The sequence below is a fragment of the Arachis duranensis genome, chromosome 9 (assembly GCF_000817695.3).
Source record: "Arachis duranensis cultivar V14167 chromosome 9, aradu.V14167.gnm2.J7QH, whole genome shotgun sequence".
Lineage (NCBI taxonomy): Eukaryota > Viridiplantae > Streptophyta > Magnoliopsida > Fabales > Fabaceae > Arachis > Arachis duranensis.
In genome coordinates, this window is record NC_029780.3 from 65896636 (window position 1) to 65909188 (window position 12553).

General features: G+C 39.2%; 1 non-coding gene across 1 annotated transcript; it reads left to right on the top strand.

The window, feature by feature from the left end:
* The first annotated feature begins 272 nt into the window (after window positions 1–272).
* Window positions 273–380, top strand: LOC127742041 (small nucleolar RNA R71). Its single transcript, XR_008003228.1, has one exon. It is a non-coding gene; the product is annotated as a small nucleolar RNA R71 (small nucleolar RNA).
* The last annotated feature ends 12173 nt before the right edge of the window (window positions 381–12553 follow it).

The following is a 12553-nucleotide window of genomic DNA, read 5'->3' on the forward strand; positions in this document are numbered from 1 at the left end:
ATGTTGACTTGCTGAGTCAACACTTTGTTCTGAGCCAATATGGCATTCAGAGCATCAATCTCAAGAACTCCCTTCCTCTGAGGCATCCCATTATTCACGGAATTCCTCTCAGAAGTGTACATGAACTGGTTATTTGCAACCATGTCAATAAGTTCTTGAGCTTCTACAGGTGTTTTCTTTAGGTGAATGGATCCACCTGCAGAATGGTCTAGTGATATCTTAGAGAATTCAGATAGACCATAATAGAATATATCCAGAATGGTCCATTCTGAAAGCATGTCAGAAGGACACCTTTTGGTCAGCTGCTTGTATCTTTCCCAAGCTTCATAGAGGGATTCACCATCTTTTTGTTTGAATGTATGAACATCCAATCTAAGCTTGCTCATCTTTTGAGGAGGAAGAATTTAGCCAAGAAGGCCGTGACCAGCTTATCCCATGAGTCCAGGCTATCTTTTGGTTGTGAATCCAACCATTTTCTAACTCTGTCTCTCACAACAAAAGGGAAAAGCATGAGCCTGTAGACTTCAGAATCTACTCCATTCGTCTTTACAGTCTCATAGATCTGCAAGAACTCAGTTAAAAACTGATAGGGATCTTCTGATGGAAGTCCATGAAACTTGCAGTTTTGTTGCATTAGAGCAACTAGTTGAGGTTTCAGCTCAAAATTGTTTGCTCCAATGGTGGGAATTGAGATGCTTCTTCCATCAAACTTGGAAGTAGGTGTAGTATAATCACCAAGCATCCTCCTTACATTATTGTTGTTAGGTTCGGCTGCCATGTCTTTTTCTTGTTCGAAAATTTCAGTAAGGTTGTCTCTGGATTATTGTAATTTAGCTTCTCTTAGTTTTCTCTTCAGAGTCCTTTTAGGTTCTGGATCAGCTTCAACAAGAATGCCTTTTTCCTTGTTCCTACTCATATGAAAGAGAAGAAAACAAGAAAAGAAGAGGAATTCTCTATGTCACAGTAAAGAGGTTCCTTATTATTAGTAGAAGAAGAAAGGGGATAAAGAAAGAATACTCCAAACAGAAGGGTGAGGATAGGGGTAGTGAATTGAGATGAAGAGAGGTGAATAAATAAATAAATAGAAGAAGATGAGAGAGAGATTTTCGAAAATATTTTTGAAAAGGAGTTAATGATTTTCGAAAATTAAGATAAGAAATTAAAATTAAAATTAAAATTTGAAATAATTAATTAATTAAAAAGAATTTTTGAAAAAGAAGGAGATATTTTCGAAAATTAGAGATAGAAAAGTAGTTAGGTGGTTTTGAAAAAGATAAGAAACCAACAAAAAGTCAAATAGTTAGTTGAAAAAGATATTAAAATTAAATTTGAAAAGATAAGAAGATAAGAAGTTAGATAAGATATTTTGAAATCAAATTTTTGAAAAAGATATGATGAAAAGATAAGATAAGAAGATATGATAAAAAGATAAGATAAGAAGATATGATAAAAAGATATGGTTGAAAAAGATTTAATTTTTTAAAATTAAAATTAATTGCTTAACTAACAAGAAACTAAAAGATAAGATTCTAGAAATTAAAGATTGAACCTTTCTTAACAAGAAAGTAACAAACTTCAAATTTTTGAATCAATCACATTAATTGTCTGAGCAGAGACTGACGGCGTGGAGGAAAGAAAGGCAACCTCCGTTGGCTAACTGACGCGGTGAGTAGTGAGCGTCGAGGGAGTGCGAGCGCCAGTAGAGACGGGTTTGGGGAGACGACGGAGGGAGCCCCAACAGATGAGAAAGTGCAAGCACCGTAGATGAGCTCTGTCTGAGCGTCAAGGAGTAGAAGTCTGATGAGTTAGTGACTTAGTGTAGCGCGTTTGGGAGGGAGTTTCTTTTTTTTAGTGGAACCTTTTCAGCACGTTTTTCTAGGGTGCTAATAGAGTTATTAGATATGGGGACGCTTTAAAAACGTGCCAAGATCAAAAACTTTTTGCCACGCTTTAAAAGTGTCTCTATTTCTCTTTATGGCCACGCTTTTAAGCGTAACAAGAAAAAGCATGGCCAAACTCCTAATCAATTGTCACCCTTATAAAAGCGTGGCCATAGATCCCTTTCGCCACGCTTTTTAAGCGTGGCAAAAAAAGCGTGCCCAAATCCCTAATCAATTGCCACCCTCAGAAAAGCGTGGCCATTGACCACTTTTGGCCATGCTTTTAAAGCGTGGCAAGAAAAAAATGTGGCCATAGGCCTTTTTTCTTGTAGTGCATCTACCCTATTTCAGACAGTGAATGGGTAAGTCCAGTTCAAGTATGCCGAAGAAGTCCGAAGTAACAATGGTGAAGACGGAGAGTGGAGAGCTTGTGGCCACGAGACTCCAGAATACTTGGCGAGTGTGCATTGATTACCGCCGGCTAAATCAAGCAACACGGAAGGACCATTACCCGTTGCCGTTCATTGACCAAATGTTTGATCGCTTGGCAGGTAAATCCCATTACTGCTTTTTAGATGGATACACAGGGTACTTTCAGATTCACAGAGCTCCTGAGGATCAGGAGAAAACTACTTTTACTTGTCCCTTTGGAACGTTTGCGTATAAGAGAATGTCGTTCGGCTTATGCAACGCACTGACAACGTTTCAAAGGTGCATGACAAGTGTTTTCTCAAATCTTTTGGAGGATTGCATGGAAGTCTTCATGGATGATTTTAGTGTGTATGGTATCTCCTTGGAAGCTTGTTTAGGGAACTTAGCTAGGGTACTAGAATGATGCACCAATACTAACCTTGTTTTGAATTTTGAAAAGTGCCATTTCATGGTGAAGCTAGTATTGGGTCATATTTTTTTTAAAGACGAAATCTTCGTCGACCCGCTAAGATCGATGTCATTTCGAGGTTACCTTACCCCTCCTCGGTAAGGGAGATCCGTTCCTTCCTTGGTCATGCAGGCTTTTATCGTTGGTTCATCAAGGATTTTAGCAAAGTCGCCTTACCTCTCTCCCTCCTACTGCAAAAGGATGTGGAATTTCATTTTGATGAAGATTGAAAAAAGGCTTTTGACAAGTTAAATGAAGCGCTAACCACAGCCCCTATTGTGCAAGGCCCAAATTGGAATCAACCTTTTGAGATCATGTGCGAGGCCTCAAATCACGCCGTAGGTGCCGCACTAGCACAGCGTGATGGTAACGCTCCTTACACTATAGCATATGCATCAAAAACTTTGAATTCGGCTTAGTTGAATTACACCACCACCGAAAAAGAGCTTTTAGCTATTGTTTTTGCTCTAGACAAGTTTCGACCTTAGTTGCTAGGCTCTAAAGTGGTGGTGTATTCAGACCATGCCACTTTGAAATATTTGCTGAAAAAGAAAAAGTCAAAGCCTAGGCTCATTAGGTGGATATTACATTTACAAGAATTTGACTTGGAGATCAAAGATAGATGTGGGTCCCAAAATTTAGTAGTGGACCATTTCAGTCGGCTTGAACATTTAACTTCGGACCCCACTGCTATCAATAACTCATTTCTGTTAGATACCTTGCAAGCAATATCCCAAAGCACCCCTTGGTTTGCCCTGATAGCTAATTACTTAGTCGCCCACGTTTTTCCCCCACAATTTTCAAAGCATCAAAGAGATAAATTGAGAAGTGATGCTAAATACTATCTCTGGGATGATCCACATCTGTGGAGACGTGGGGCGGATTAAATAATTAGAAAGTGTGTGCCAAAATCTGAGTTCTAGTCTATCCTTCAATTTTGCCACTTCTCTGAGAGCGGGGGTCACTTTGGCCTGCAACGAACAGCTAGGAAGGTTTTAGACTGTGGGTTCTGGTGGCCCACTTTATTTAGGGATGCCAACCAATTTTGCAAATCCTATCATCAATGCCAGAAATTGGGAAATACCTTACAAAGTGATGAGGATCCCCAGCAACTAATGATTTTTTGTGAAATTTTTGATGTTTTGGGCATGGATTTCATGGGGCCATTTCCAAATATCCAATGGGTTTGTGTGCATACTGTTGGCAGTAGATTACGTCTCTAAATGGGTGGAAGCAATTCCTACCCGTTGTGACGACGCTGATACCGTTGTTTCATTTTTGAAAAATAATATTATTTGTAGATTTGGGTCGCCACAAGTAATCATGAGCGACCAAGAAACCCATTTTGGCAACAGGAAAATCGAGGCATTGATGAAAAAGTATGGGGTCATTCATAAGGTTTCCACAGCCTATCACCCTCAAGCCAACGGGCAAGTTGAAGTATCCAATAAGGAGATCAAGAGAATCTTAGAGAAAGTGGTTAACGCACAGAGGAAGGATTGGACTTCTAGATTGGGAGATGCATTGTGGGCCAATAGGACCGCTTACAAGACCCCAATCAGAATGAGCCCCTTTCGCATTGGTTTTTGGAAACCTTTCCATCTTCCAGTTGAGATCCAACATAGAGCCTATTGGGCGGTGAAGAATTGCAATCCAAAATTAAAGGGGGTGGGAATGGAATGTAAGCTCCAATTGGATGAATTAGAATGCCTTAGGTTGGAAGCATATGAGAATGCTCAGTTCTACAAGGAAAAAGCTAAGGTATTCCCTGACCAAAATATTAGGAGGATGAACTTCAAAATAGGCGATGAAGTGCTTGTGTACAATTCAAGGTTGCGATTGATGCCCGATAAACTGAGATCTAGATGGGATGGGCCGTTTAGAGTGGTGGATGTCAAACCTTATGGGGTGGTGCAAGTGATTCACCCTACCAATGGAGTTAAGTTCAAGGTTAATGGTCATAGGGTGAAGCTTTATCATACTCAACCAAAGCAAGCCAAGGAGTTGGAGATTTTCCTCATCGGGGAAGTTTCTAAGTGACCAATGAAGCCATGTAAGTCCAACTTAGGACTCTAAACCAAAGTTCTTGGTAGGAGACACCCCACCATGGTGACATTTTTCCAATTCTATCTCTTGTTTATAGCTTTTTGAAGTATTTGTTTTCTTGTGATATAATGATTAGCTTAGATTTAGTTGGATAATTTTGAGTTGTATAAGTTAAATTACTTGTGGACTATGAATTTTTGCTTGTTTGAATGATTTGGGGTTGGTATGTTTTTGTGCTAAGGTTAGGAACCTTAGTTTTAAAGAGAAAAGAAATTTCTGAAACAGGGCATCTGTGCATACGCACCAAGCTGTGCGTACGCACAAAACTGTGTTTTTTGCCATCTATACGAACGCACAATCCTGTGCGTCCGCACACGCATTGACATGCATTCTGGTCCCGGTGCCAGCACGGCTTGTGCATGCGTGCTGCTCTCTTTTTCTCTACTGTGTGCCTATGCACACATTCCCTTTCATGCTTCATCTGTGCGACCGTACAGACGTGTGCGTCCGCACATTAATTGTAAGCCCCTCTGGTAGGAGCGAGGGAACAGCTTGTGCGCGTGAACAACCTCCCCCATTCTTATCCTCTGTGCGTGCGCACGGACCTGTGTTCGCACGCACACTTGCTTCTGTACACATTTAAAAAATATCCCTCTGTGCGCGCGCACACTCTTGTGTGCCTACACACCTTAATGCAACCTCTTTGGTCGCAGCATTCGCACCCCTCTTAAGTTTTTGTTTCCGTGCGTCCGCACAGTCCCCTGTGCTCCCGCATAGGTTGTGTTCTGGGAATTTAAAGGGCAATCTGCCCTATTGAGAGGTAGCCCCTCTCTTTTCTTCTTTTCTTCCTAGCTACACTCTCTCTCTTCTCTGCCCTGCCCCGCCGGTCCCTGCCGCGGCCACCGTCGCCGTCAGCTCACTGCCGTCGACCACCATCTGTCTCTCCTTCTCTTACCTCTCTTCTCTTTTCTTTCTTTCTTTCTTTCTTTCTTTCTTTCTTTCTTTCTTTCTTTTCTCTTTTCTCTATTCACCACCGGTGAGTTCTCTCTTTCGGTGCTTTTTCCGGCGAGCCCAACCACCGTGATTTTGCAGTGGCTATAAGAAGTGCCATTGTTCCTCCCTAGTTCTTGTTTTCTTCAACCTCTATACCTAAGGTTTTTGTTTTTCCTTTCTTTTTATGTTAATATTTTTGCAACTGTTTTCATTTCTTTTATGTTTCCTAGATTAAATTTGTTGCTTTCTTTGTTGTTTCTTTGTATTGCAAAGTGTTGTTGCTTGATTATTGGGTTGGTTAGGATCAATTTTTGAGCTTAACTGTGATGAACTTGCACATTGCATACCACATGTTTGATAAAAATGCCTTCATGAATATTTTGTTTGATTCATATGAGTTGGCCATCATATGCTTCCAATTTATCTTTTGTTAGGCACATTGTAGGAATTGTGCACCTTCAATTGTGAATTTTATTAGTTGATCAAATTGTTTTATCAATGCATTTCCTTGTCGGTATACTTTGAGTTCAACCGCCCATATTTTCAAACATTTGTGTACCTTGCTAATGGATGACTTTAGTTGTAAATGCATTGTGTTGGTAGAATATGAGTTTTATTGTTCAACTTGGAATTTAAATTCAGTAATCACTTTACAAATGTTCAACTTTTGGTGATGTCTTGATCAAGCATCTTTTGGCTTCAAATTAAGAGCATTGTATATGTGATTACCACTTGTTAAGGATGAACAATTGACAATTCTCTTTTTGGTGCTTGCTTGAAGTTGCTTGCATTTCTATATTTTATAGTTGAAACTTTAGCACTTAGTGTAAAGCTTTGAACTTTGAGTTGCCTTAAGAGTGTGATTCCCATTGTGTGCAGCCGGTGTGTGTGTTCCAACCGCGCACACCATTGGAATATACACACCGCCATTCATGTGAATCACACTATCTTCAAGCTTCCAACTAAGAATTTAATTTTCTTGACTTTATTAAGTGCTTCCTCATTATTCTAAGTTTGTTGTTGACCTATGACCTTGATATTTTCTATTTTCTTTTTAGGATGCGAAAGAAGGGTAAGAAACTGGTCGCTTTACTGGTTGTACAACCTACAACCCGCACATCAAGACCATGTTTCATGGATCGCCCGAGTGATGACTCGAATATCTTGCTCAACCAGAGAGCCAAGTTCCAATATGACAAATTTGAGAAAAGGTCAATTCATTGGGAACGGACGCTTAAGGTTCCGGTCAAGTACAAACCGGTCATCCATGAGTGGATCACCTCACTTCATTGGGAGTTTCTTGAGCAAGACCCAATTGAAATTAATGAAACCTTGGTGCAAGAATTCTACGCCAACTACCGAAATTGGGAAGCGGAGTCGGTATTCCTCTGGGGGAAGAGGTTGGATACTTCCAACTGAGCTCTCGAAGCTATTTTGAAGATCCCCCACATTCCGCCCAAGAAGGATGATTATTCACGGATCAAGGCGAGTGTGCCCAAGGGGAGGATGTCTTTGACTCCCATTCTTGAGAGAATTGGCCATCCCGGTGCTTGATAAACCCATATTTTATGATTTATCTTGTGCTTAATTGAGTGGATTTTATCAACTCTTTACCCACTTATTCATACTATTTGCATGGTTTTACATTTGCCTTCCTAATTTTGTGCTTTGATTGAAAACATGCTTCTTTGGCCTTAAGTTCCCATGTTTAATCCTCTCTTATTACCATTAAATGCCTTGATATGTGTGTTAAGTGTTTTCAGATATTATAGGGCAGGAATGGCTCAGAGGATGGAAAGGAAGAATGCAAAAATGGAAGGAATACTAGAAGTTGGAGAAACTGCTAAGCTGTCCAGCCTGACCTCTTCGCACTCAAACAGCTATAACTTTAGCTACAGAGGTCCAAACGACGCGGTTCCAGTTGCGTTGGAAAGCTAACGTCCGGGGCTTCGATTTGATATATAATATGCCATAGTTGCCCTGACGCTAGGCAATGCGAACGCGTGATCCACACGGACGCGTCGCATCTGCGAACTTCAATCCGCGCGGCCGTGTGGGCGACGCCTCCGCGTCACTTGCCCGCGACCTGAACGTACCAGAATACGCAGGGGGCGATTTATGGGCTATTTTTGACCCAGTTTTCGGCCCGGAAAACACAGATTAGAGGCTATAAAGTGGGGGAATGCATCCATTCATCATCAAGCTTTCATAACTGACAATTTTAGTTTTAGATGTAGTTTTTAGAGAGAGAGGTTCTCTCCTCTCTCATAGGATTAGGATTAGGATTAGGATTTACATTAGGATTAGGATTTCATCTTCTTAGTAGCATAAACTGTGTCACGCGACCGCGTGACTGACGCGAACGCGTCAATCCGTATAAGTGCAAGTCACGCGACCGCATGCCCCACGCGATCGCGTCGCTTACGTCGCACAGCTTATCCCAATTTGCCAAATATCTTATCTTTTCTTCTCCAAATCCCTATTTTTCTTATCTTTTCTTATTTCTTTCTCCTTCCTTTCTTATTTTCTTTGACTTCTCATCTTTTTCACCTCCATTCTATTTTCTTTAATTTATTTGCATACTGTCTTCCATTGCATTTTAATTTTGTGCATCTTTTTATTTTCTTAAAAAAGAATGCTTCGAATTGTCATCTAATAGAGGATTTTGTGACTTATAAGCTAATAAAGTTTTCTAAATTTATTATTTTTCCATTGGTGTTACTTGTTCATATTCAACTATTGTGTCTTTTCTGGTATTATTTTGGTACTCAGTGACTTGTTTTACACTGTTGGGTAATATTGTTTAAGTCAATGCTATTCTTTTATGATGTTTGTATTAATTTTGCATTGACATGAATTTATATTATCTTGCACTCTCTTTCCCATTGTTTCAAATTTTTGCACTCTTGCTTTGCCATGTACTTCTACTATTTTCTCACTTGCATGTTGTAGCTACCATGTAATTGAGACCCTTATTATCTGGCATTAACACCCATATTTTATTTATTTTCTATCTTTATTTTTGGGTTACTTTTCTTCTTTTCCCTCTTCTTTCAAGATGGCCACCACGAAGGGAGAGGAAAAGCTTCTTAATGGGAAGACAAACAAGTCCACCTGCACAATCTTTGGAGAAAGGCATCAGTTGGAGCAGCCCATCCACTTGTACATCTTAGCATGCACCGAGGACGATGCAATCTTTAAGTGTGGGGAGGTCGATACCGATCTCCATGGGTTAGTACTTTCTTGTCTCAACACCAATGTTTAAATTTTCTTTGTAGCTAGTTGTTGCATTTGCATATTTATTTGATTTTGTGCATATTTTACCACTTGGTTGAAAAAAATATTTTCTTTTTCAAGAAATTTTTATAGTATTTCACTAATTTAAATTGAAAAATTTGTGTTAAACTTGTTTTGAAGTTGTATTTGGAATATGATTTTTGAACCAAAGAACACACAACCTGTGAGATTTTGAGCTTATTTATATGGTTACATTATTTAACCATAAATTTTTATTCTTGTGTGTTTTCTTCTCTATAATTGTAATCTTTGCTTTGTTCCATTCTATATGTCTGATATTTAATATATTTACATGCTTGCATATGATTGAGGCCATTGTTTGATTTTAGCTCACTTATCCCAAATAAGCCTACCCCTTAAATCACCCTTGTCAGTCACTTTGAGCCTTTTAATCCCCATTTGTTATGTATTTTACCACATCACTAGCCTTAAGCAGAAAAACAAAAGTAATATCCCAATTGAATCTTTGGTTAGCTTAAGATAGAGCACATGTGATAAGTTAAAAAAATAAGTTTGATATATGAGCTTATAATACAAAAGTGGAAAAAATTTGGGTAGCTAGGTAAAGAATTTTAAATTTTATAAAGTATGTATATGTTAGGTGAGATCTTAGACTAATAAAGGATTCACTTAATTAGCTCACTTAGCCTTATATATATATCCCTACCTTTACCTCAGCCCCATTACAATCCTGAAAAGACCTCATGATGTTTGCATTAGTATACTAAATATTTGTTGATTGGTTAGATGAAGAACAAAGTTTTAGAAAGCATGATTAGAGAAGAGTAGAGCGATTGACCCTAGACACTTGAGAGATTTGAGCGCATATACACTACCAGTGAGGGGTCAATGCTTGATTCTATGTTCCCTGCTTTCATGAGCTATCTTCTTACAAGTTTACTTGTTTTCACTGTATGATTTGAATTAGTGAAATCTGATTTATGTTTGTCTTAGAGAACTTATTTATTTTTAACCAAGTAGGTAGAAACATTTTGCATTTAGTTGCATTCATAGGTTGCATCTCATACATTCTATCATTCCTCTTCATCTCTTTATAGTTTCTCTTAAGTTTAGCATGAGGACATGCTATTGTTTAAGTGTGGGGAGGTTGATAAACCCATATTTTATGATTTATCTTGTGCTTAATTGAGTGGATTTTATCAACTCTTTACCCACTTATTCATACTATTTGCATGGTTTTACATTTGCCTTTCTAATTATGTGTTTTGATTGAAAACATGCTTCTTTGGCCTTAAGTTCCCTATGTTTAATCCTCTCTTATTACCATTAGATGCCTTGATATGTGTGTTAAGTGTTTTCAGATATTATAGGGCAGGAATGGCTCAGAGGATGGAAAGGAAGAATGCAAAAATGGAAGGAATACTAGAAGTTGGAGAAACTGCTAAGCTGTCCAGCCTGACCTCTTTGCACTAAAACGGCTATAACTTTAGCTATAGAGGTCCAAACGACGCGGTTCCAGTTGTGTTGGAAAGCTAACGTCCGGGGCTTCGATTTGATATATAATATGCCATAGTTGCCCTGACGCTAGGCAATGCGAACGTGTGATCCACGCGGACGCGTCGCATCTGCGAACTTCAATCCGCGCGGCCGCGTGGGCGATGCCTCCGCGTCACTTGCCCGCGACCTGAACGTACCAGAATACGCAAGTGGCAATTTTTAGGCTATTTTTGACCCAGTTTTCGCCCCGAAAAACACAGATTAGAGGCTATAAAGTGGGAGAATGCATCCATTCATCATCAAGCTTTCATTACTCACAATTTTAGTTTTAGATGTAGTTTTTAGAGAGAGAGGTTCTTTCCTATCTCTTAGTATTAGGATTAGGATTAGGATTTCATCTTCTGAGTTCCAGGTTTATTATTTCTTTTATTTATTTTTCCAATTTAATTTATGAACTCTTTCATGCTAAATTTGAATTTATGTTTAAACGTAGTTTGATTGCCTTCTTCTATTTATGTTATTGATGCTTTTAATTTAATTTAGATTTTATTCCCTTTTGACTTTGGTTGATTAATTCGTAACTCTTGAGTTGTCAAACTCATTGTTGACTGAAAATTAAAATTCTTCAAGAATTGATTTGAGATCCAATAACTCTAACTTTTCCCAAGGAAAGACTGGGACTTGAGGATTCGAATTAATTCATCCACTTAACTTACCTTCGTAGTTAGAGGTTAACAAAGTGGGAGAAAAATCTAATTCTCATCACAATTGATAAGGATAACTAGGATAGGACTTCCAGTTCTTATACCTTGCCAAGAGATTTTATTATTGTTAATTTATTTTACTTGTCGTTTAAATATACCTGTGCCCATTGCCCAAACTTCAAAACCCCGATTTACAATCTTCATAACCAATAATAAGAACATACCTCCCTGCAATTTCTTGAGAAGACGACCTGAGGTTTAAATACTCGGTTATCAATTTTAAAGGGTTTGTTACTTGTGACAACCAAAACGTTTGCACGAAGGGATTTCTGTTAGTCTAGAATCTATATCTACAACACGACTATTTTTATAAAATTCTTTACTAGCAAAAATCCTAACGTCAGTGCTTCATGGGAGTGTGGCAAAGGGAGAAAATCTATTTCCACAACTATAGCTTACTCCGATTTGAATGCCGAAGCTCGTATATGGTATCAAATTATGGCAAACTACATTATTCCCAGCACCCATGCTACCCATGTGAGATTCAAGACTGCGTTGCTACTTTGGGCTATCATGGAAGGAAAGAGTATAGCCATTGTGCCTTTATTACGCACATCGATATGGAAACTGATTGAGAAGAAGAACATTAGCGTCCCTTTTCTATCAATGGTGATGCATTCAGCAACAGCAGCGGGGGTAGAGTGGCATCTGAGAGACATCATGTTCAGGGTTCCTAGAGGCAACAAGTTCATTCCGAGGGGAGATTTGGAGAGATCAACAAACACAACACCCTCCGAGAGAAAGACACCCACAGCACCACCACCAAGTCTACCAACTTCGTCAACTACTTTATCCTTTCTCCGTCCTCTTCCAGAATTATTCAAGGACATCTTGCCTGACATCCACCACAAGGAGCAATTGGAGCAAAAGCGTTTCGAGTGGATAACGGCAAGGCTAGAAGGAAGAGACCCCGGCCCACTTCCTAGGGCTTCATCCGAGCTAGCTGGGGAGGAGTATGATACAGTTGACCAACTCACTTCCAAGTCCACCAGCTGAAGGTGGCCCCTCTTCACTCTTCTGGAGCGTAGGCATGCACGGAGGACCGTGCACAAACTAAGTGTGGGGGAGGATCGATGATATCAAAGGGGGTAAAATTTCTCATTTCAAGTTTTATGTCTATTTCATCTTATTTGGTTTGTTGTAAATATTTCTTTATCGTTTATGGATATTTAGTAGTTAGTATTTGCATGTTTCATGATATAATGAATAAGTTGGTGAAACACTAAGGAATTTTC